Source organism: Callorhinus ursinus, unplaced genomic scaffold (genome assembly GCF_003265705.2).
Source record: "Callorhinus ursinus isolate GAN/ISIS: 27379988/994484 unplaced genomic scaffold, GSC_fseal_2.0 scaffold7, whole genome shotgun sequence".
NCBI lineage: Eukaryota > Metazoa > Chordata > Mammalia > Carnivora > Otariidae > Callorhinus > Callorhinus ursinus.
In genome coordinates, this window is record NW_027397069.1 from 75,216,048 (window position 1) to 75,222,047 (window position 6,000).

At 39.8% G+C, this 6,000-nt stretch overlaps 1 pseudogene; it reads right to left on the minus strand.

Annotated features, from left to right (window-relative positions):
• Positions 1 to 1,868: 1,868 nt before the first annotated feature.
• LOC112826393 (peptidyl-prolyl cis-trans isomerase A pseudogene) lies at positions 1,869 to 2,330 on the minus strand (annotated as a pseudogene).
• Between the last annotated feature and the right edge of the window lie 3,670 nt (positions 2,331 to 6,000).

Consider the following 6,000-nt stretch of genomic DNA (forward strand, 5'->3'; position numbering starts at 1 on the left):
ATTCTGAAGTATCTGGGGTTAGAGCTTCAACATATGAATTTGGGGAGAGACACAATTCAGTCCATAACACCCGACCCTCTGGATTCCCCAAATTCACATCCTTCTCAACATTTACTCCATCCCAACAGCCCCAGGAGTCTTAACCAATTCCAACACCAACCTAAGTCCAATGTCTCATCTAAATATTATCTAAATCAGGTATGGGTGAGACTCAAATAAGGTATGGTTTATTCTGACGTAAAATTCCTCCACAGCTGTGAGGCTATGGAACCAGACAAGTTATGTGCTTCCAAAAATAATGGGCCAAGTATAGGACAGACATACCCATCCCAAAAGGGAGAAATTAGAAAGAAGAAAGGGGAACAGGTCCCACGTGGGGGTGGCAGCCCTGTCTTCTGGGCCTACTAAAGCAGCAGCATCACCCTCTGCGTGCAGGGTGGCAGGAGTTTGACCCATTGAAACTGAGGAGACAGCCCCACCTTCCAGACCTGTACGCTCTGGTCCCATAGTGGGAGTGAGTGTCAGTCCTGCTGATCTCTGAATTTCCTTCAGGGTTATTTTTCCCTTTTCTTGAAGGATGACATTTTCACAGCTGGATATCTCTATTGTTGTGTCCTATAGAATCCCAGAAGTTCAACAGACTTCCCCCACTTTGTCCCATCTCTGCCCACTTCAGTCCAAGCTGGGGGTGTTTCCACTCATATAACCTCATCTCTGTCCCTGACTTCTGCTGACACAGCTGCTTAGATCCATGGGTCATACTGAACAATCTCTTTTCAGCCACACCCTTGAGGTTCACTCCAGAAGACACTTTCTTATTTTTTTGTAATATGAATTGGCTGAAAATTTTCCAAATCTTCAAGTTCTGATCCTTTTTTGTTGAACAATTCCTTGTATATATCTCTCTTCTCTCACATTTTACATGCAGTAAGGAGAAACCAGGATGCATCTTCAACACTTTGCTTAGAAATCTCAATTAAATATCCCAGTTTATCACTTTCCACAGACACCATAACACAATTCAGCCAAATTCTTTGCCGTTTTATAGGAAGAACTGCCTTTCTCCAGTTACCACTAACATAGTTCTCATTTCTGTCTGAAACCTGACCAGAATTGCTTTAATATCCATATTTTGAAAACAAAACAAAGCAAAAACAAACATCCATATTTCTCTCAATACTCCCTTCAAGAAAATCTAGGCTTCTTATAACTTGCACAGTAAAACTCTTTCAGTCCCTATTCATTACCCCATTCCAAAACCACTTCTACATTTTCAAGTATCTGTTATAACAGTACTCTCCTTCTTGGTGCCAAAATCTGCATTTAGTCAGGATTCTCCTGAGAAACAGAAAAACATAATTAATAGGATGAGTGTGCGTGTGTGCATCTGTGCATGTGTGCGTGTGTGCATGTGTGTGTGTAGAAAGAGTGATTGATTTTTTCTTTTTTTGTTGTTTAGTTTTTATTTCAAAATCATAAACTTAATTCTGCAATCCAGCTAGACTTGGAGGAGAGTAAGAAAAATATGGAACTCGGGCGCCTGGGTGGCTCAGTTGGTTAAGTGACTGCCTTAGGCTCAGGTCATGATCCCGGAGTCCCGAGATCGAGTCCCGCATCGGGCTCCCTGCTCAGCGAGGAGCCTGCTTCTCCCTCTGACCCTCTCCCCTCTCATGTACTCTCTCTTTCATTCTCGCTCTCTCAAATAAATAAATCTTTAAAAAAAAAAAAAGGAAAAATATGGAGCTCATAGAACTACAGCAAAAGCACAAAGATTATAGGATATTTCAAGCAAATGGGGGTGAAGAGTTGCTCTCCTGAGCTCCAGAAGGAATGGTTTGGTAGTTAAGATAAAATACAAGTCAAATTTATTAGATTTGTCCACAGTCAGCAATAGTGATCTTCTTGCTGGTCTTGCCATTCCTGGACTCAAAGTGTTCCATGGCTTCCACAATATTCATGCCCTTTTTCACCATGCCAAAGACCACATGCTTGCCATCCAACCACTCAGTCTTGGCCGTGCAGGTGAAAAACTGGGAACGGATAGTGTTAGGTACAGTATTTGCCATGGACAAGATGCCAGGACTGCTATGCTTCAGGATGAAATTCTCATCATTAAATTTCTCCTCATAGATGGACTTGCCACCAGTGCCATTATGGCATGTGAAGTCACCACCCTGGCACATAAATCCTGGAATAATCCTGTGAAAGCCGGAATCTTTATAACCAAATACTTTCTCCCCCGTGCTCAGAGCATGGAAGTTCTCTACTGTCTTTGGAACGTTGTCTGCAAATAGCTTGAAGGAGACACGGCCCAAGGGTTCATCATCCATGGTGATATAGAAGATCACCGTGGAGTTGACCACGGCTGGGTGGCATGGGTGGCTCCAGGAAGGTGGTGGCTGTAAGGCCTGATTGATTTTTAAAAAAATTCGCTCCCACAATTATGGAGGCTAGCAAACCCCAAATCTGCAGGATGGGCCAGCAAGCTGGAGACATCAGGGATGTGCATGCATAGGGGAAAGGCCATGTGAGGACACACAGAAGATGGCCATCTGCAAGCCAAGGAACCAAATTTGCTAACACCTTGATCTTGGACTTCCAGCCTCCAGAACTGTGAGAAATAAATTCCCGTTGTTTAAAACACCCACACTGTGGAAATAACCCAAGTGACTGTCAACTGAAAATTGTACTGAGTAAATTAAAACTTGACTTCATTTTATATGAAGTCTAAAAAACAGACAAAATTAAGCTTTTTGGCTTTGAGAAACGTGCCTAGGTACATATGTTATAAAGAAAAACAAGAAGTGGTTACCTGTAAAGGCAGGATATGATTACCGTTTTGAGTGGGGAGTTGGTAGTAATGGGGAAAGGGCATGCAGATTGGGAGCTCCTGAATGTGCTGGGGAAGATTTCGTTTCTCAACTTTATTGTTGGTTACATGAATGTTTGCCTGTATTTATACATCTTTGGTTTGGACCCTTTTCTGTACATGTGTTATGTACCTTTAATATTCTAAAGGTTAAAAATTGTCAAGACCAGTCTTTCCTAAAATAGAGCTAGGCCTGGAATAACGCCCTTCTTTTCCTTGTTTCCAGTTTTAAGAGAAATGATTCTTTATTAAGAATAAGATTGACTAGGGGTGGGGTGCCTGGGTGCCTCAGTCGGTTAAGCGTTTGCCTCCGGCTCAGGTCATGATCCCAGAGTGCTGGGATCGAGTGCCACATCAGGCTCCCTGCCCAGCAGGAGAGTCTACTTCTCCCCCTCCCTCTGCCCCTACCTCCTATCATGCTCTCTCCCTCTCAAATAAACAAAATCTTTAAAAAAAAGAATAAGATTGGCAGTCCTTTTAGAAGAAAAATGAAGCCTGACTTTCAACACAAACCATCTCCTAAAACAAATTATAGATGCATTAATGTTCTAAACACAAAAACAAACAGTGAAAACCAACATTATGAACTTATTAGTAAAAACCAAGAATATGTCTGTGTAACTTTGGGGTTTAAATAGCTTTGTTAGCTTGACATCAGGCCAAAACCCCATAAAGGTAAAGATAGATTTGATTGTATTAAAGTTAAAAACTTCTAGATGGAAAAAACCCCTAGCATATGTTAACTCAAAATGCACTTGGGACAAAGTGAAACATTTCTTCCTATATATGTCAGTATTTCTTTTTCTTTTTTTTTAAGTAGGCTCCATGCCCAGTGTGGAGCCCAACATGGGGCTTGACCTCATGACCCTGAGATCAAGATGTGAAACTGAGGTTAAGAGTCAGACGCTTAACCAACTGAGCCACCCAGGTGCCCCTTGGTTAGTATTTATAATACATAAAGAGCTTCCACAGATAAAAAGGAAAAGAATGAAAATGAAAAAGTAATAAGGAAACAAATAGGCAACACAGATGGTCAATAAACATTTGGAAAAGGGTCAATCTTATAAGAGTTCAAAAGATACAAATTAAAACAAAATATTGCTTAGATTTAAAAGCTAATAATAATAGCCAGGTTAAGGGACGTTCTGAGAAAAAGAGCTAATAATAATCAGTTTAGAGGAGAGTCTGAGGAAATAGAAATGAGTACTACTACTCAGAAGAACCATTGAAAATATTCATCCACATATCTACTTCTAGACATTTATCCTTTGAATATATAAACTCTTGCAAAGCTACAGAAGGATATACCTGTATGTTTACACGTGTCTGGATATTTATAATGGGAAAAAATAGAAACAACTTAAATGCTTATTAATATGGAGTTATTTCCAAAAATGGGAAGAAAAATAGTGTGACCCATGGTAATAAAAGAAAGGCAAGTTAAAATGAGTTACCATGGCATTTAACCTGGCAAAGATTTTTAAAAATTATAATTCTCAGAGTTAGTGAGGGATTAATGAAATAGAAATTCCTCAACATGTAACAAAAAGTCTTAAAATAATCATCTCTATTGACCTGGAAAATCTGCTTTTGGATTTCCATGTTGGAGAAATAATCAGAAATGTGCATAAGTGTGTCTGTACCAGGAAAAGCACCGCAGTTACTTATAACAGTGAGATATTGAAAACAACCAGTATGCCTAAAATTAGGGGAATGGCTAAAAAATCATGTCATTGTCATAAAATCCTATACCATTTAGCCACTAAAAATTATATTTTAAAAATATTTCACAATATAAAAATATGCTCACTTTATAATGTTAAATTTAAAAGGCAAGACTAAAGAATGGTTACTACAGTATAAGTCCTGATATGCCCAGAAACAAGATGGGAGGAAGTAGAATGCCATAAGGACAGTGCACAGGCCTATACATGAGTGAAATTTCTTATAAAAAGAAGCTAGCAAAGGGACAAGAAAGAAAATCCAAGGAGATCTTGCCATTGTATAGTAGAGGGTCGTCTAGCCATCTAGCTGCCTGCTACCTGGGTTCCCTGGGTAAGTTGTTAACCCCCCGGGACCTCAATTTCCTCAGTTGAAAGAAGGGAATAACCTTTTTGTCATAAGGATTAAATGAGAGAAGGTATGTAAAGCAATTTATAATACTTTACACAACAGTATCTCTACATGATCCATTTGAAATAATAGTAACGATACTAGTAATTGACGTTTATTAAGTACTTATTCAGGTTCAAACACTGTGTTTTGAATATTATTTCATTTATTCTTCAAAACCATCCTATGAAGTTGGGAACTACTATCTCCATTTTACAGAAACTGAAGAGCAGGGAGTTAAAGTAACTAAGTCAAACCCAACAGAATACATAAAAACTACAGAGATGTAGGATGATGTGAAGGTAAAATTAATTGCAGACTTCACCATTATATCATCAGATCTCCATGGCTCTTGAGGATCCACTGAGCAAGGACAGACCACTGGGTTGGAGTCTCAAATCTGCCACAAGTTAGTGCCACAGGGTTGGCAGAACTCTGCCCATCATTTGGCTTTCTTGTCTAAAATGAAGGAGTTCAAGTGCCAAAGGCTGCAAGCTGCTTCCTCCCTCTTACCCTTCCTCCTCCCCGTCTTAGGCACACAGGCATGTGTGTCTGTGTGTTCACCTGTGTGTCTCTGTGTGTTGTGTGTTACCCATCTAGCCCTGACATTCTTGTCTCTGCGGTTAAATTAACATATGAAGGAAACATACAAGAAAAATAAGGTAATAATAGATTTGATCCTCAAGAATATTTGGTTAAACCCAAAAGGTAGGGGCGCCTGGGTGGCTCAGTTGGTTAAGCATCTGCTTTTGGCTCAGGTCATGATCTCAGGGTCCTGGGATTGAGCCCTGTATTGGGCTGCCTGCTCAGCAGGTAATCTACTTCTCCTTCTCCCTCTGCCCCACCCCCCACCCTGCCCCTGCTAGTGTTCTCTCTCTCGCTCACTGTCTCAAATAAATAAATGAAATGTTTAACAAAATAAAATAAAAACAAAGAGCACTTAATCCCTGTGGTCTCATGGAAGAATTTCTTGTTTTTGATTTTTAAATTGTGGTAAAAAAAAAAACACATCAAATTTG